Genomic DNA, 2,443 nt, shown 5'->3' with positions numbered 1-2,443 from the left:
GTATTTTGACGGCTCTGCCACTCCTAGCAGTAACACCGTAGGGGCAGGCGTAGTCTTAGTATCTCCAACTGGGGAAGTATTCTCACACTCCTTCAAGCTGGACTTCCAATGTACCAACAATTCAGCAGAGTATGAAGCCTTCCTCATAGGGTTGTAAATAGCCAAGCAAGCAGAAGTCACACGCCTGGAGATAAGAGGTGACTCCAAGCTACTAGTGAATCAGATGAATGAAGTATATGCATTGAAGGAAGTGATGCTAGATCCATACCGATCAGAAGCACAAAGGTTACTAAAATACTTTGTTGATGCAACCATAACCCATGTTGGTCGCAGCAAAAACAAACACGCCGATTGTCTAGCAACGCTGGCGTCTAAATTGAAGTTCGGATTAGAAGAAACCCTAACAGTAAAGAGGAGAACCGTAGAATCAACATGGCTGTCACAATACAAAGACACCGAGATTTGCGATTGGCGAACTCCGATCATTCAGGAGCTCAGCAGCTCACTTTCCCAAGGAAAGGTCAGTCTCAAAACCCTGCAAAAGTTCTTCATGCTTCATGGTACGCTATATCATCGAAACCCGGACGGTTCCCTATCAAGATGTATGGGGTATGATGAATCACAGTTGCAGCTTAACCGCGTTCACAATGAAATTTGTGGACAATCACTGGTGGTAACGCTTTATCGAAGACTTCAACGCCTGGGCTATTACTGGCCAGAGATGGAGACTCAATCCCGACTACTTCAGAAGTCCTGCTCGAATTGTCAAGCGCCACCACACCAATTGGAGGTTTTTGGTGTGAGCCACACTAGGGACCGGGGAGATCCGTACATTAGTTATCTCCGGGACGGGGCAACTCCTGCTAGCCAAAAGGATGCCATCAAGATGAAGCAAAAGGACAAGCGGTTCGTGTTTCACGAATGGATCCTGTATCGCAAGAGCTTCAGAGGTGATCTGTTACGGTGCCTGGCTGGGGTAGAAATCTCGGTTATACTGAAGGAAATGCACGAAGGGGAACATCAAGGGAAGAGGAAACTGTTTCTCCAGATACACGAAAAATACTATTGGCCGACCATGGAGGATGACGCAACCACTTTTGTTCAAAGCTGCCACAGATGTCAAATCCATGGGAACCTTGTTCACGCGCCTTTCACCCATTTACACTCGATAAGAAGTCCATGGCTATTTTACAGTTGGGAATTGGACATTATTGGGAAAATCAATCCGTCGTCATCAAATCAGCACGAGTATATCATAACCGCGACAGAATACTTCACTAAATGGGTGGAGGCCATTCCTCTGCGAGGAACTACATGAGAAACAATTGCGGCTTTCATTAAAGAGTATATCATTTGTCGTTTTGGTGTGCCTAAGCATATAATCATTGATAACGGCACTCCCTTCGTCAACAAACAAGTATGAGAGTTACTTGAAGAATGTGGAATTAAACAGGTCTTCTCCACTATCTACTATCCTCAAGGAAACAGACAAGCTGAGAGTACCAACAAGACATTGATCCGGATTTTCAGTCGAACAATACATGACAATCCTAGAAAATGGCATGACCAGTCACCAATGGCACTATGGGCATACCGGACGTCGCCCAGAAGCTCCGTTGGAGTTTCTTCATACTCACTTGTTTACGGTGTAGACGCAATCCTCCCAGCAGAGATCAAAATCCCATCATCCAGGATTGCAGCAACAAGCGGGGTCCACTGGAACGAGGCTGAAGCATCTAACTCCAGAATAACTGAATTAGACATTCTGTATTTCAGAAGAAGCAAAGCAGAGGAATGCACTCAGGTGTACAAAAATAGAATTTCCAGGGCATATAACAAAACTGTGAAACCACATGTTTTCAAAGTGGGAGATTTGGTCTTGAAGACGGCCAAGCACATCCAGCAAGACATGTCTGCACCAAAATTCTTACCGAAATGGGAAGGTCCTTATGCAATCACTAAGGCTTACAGTACCGGCTACTACAAGATCATCAAGGTGGACGGGGGCAAGTTAGAAGCAGTCATCAACAGAAAATGGCTCAAGGCATATCATGCTTGATCATTGTCCGCTTCTGCCTCATGACACGACAATACAGGCATTTATTTTCATTACATGTTTGAATTATCAATTTACTTAGAGATTCATTAATGAAAAAACCCATTTCACCAATCAAAAAGCCAATGCAATTTATTCCACAAAGATGTTCAAAAATCTTCTTGACATGAACATCATTGACAATAAGAGAATACAACTGAATGCGGCTTAGAAGAGGCCATCTAGAAGATTATAGTTCCTTGAGAGCATCATCTTCAATATAGCTTGATATCTCTCTGTCATATTCTTTAAGTTCTGTACTGCCAGCTCCACCTTCTCCGATTTAGCGGCCAGAGCCTTTTCTTCTTCCAAGATAACCTTCGCAGCAGGAACTACGTTCGCAAGGAT

Source organism: Papaver somniferum, chromosome 1 (genome assembly GCF_003573695.1).
Source record: "Papaver somniferum cultivar HN1 chromosome 1, ASM357369v1, whole genome shotgun sequence".
NCBI lineage: Eukaryota > Viridiplantae > Streptophyta > Magnoliopsida > Ranunculales > Papaveraceae > Papaver > Papaver somniferum.
This window is presented reverse-complemented; position numbering follows the sequence as displayed.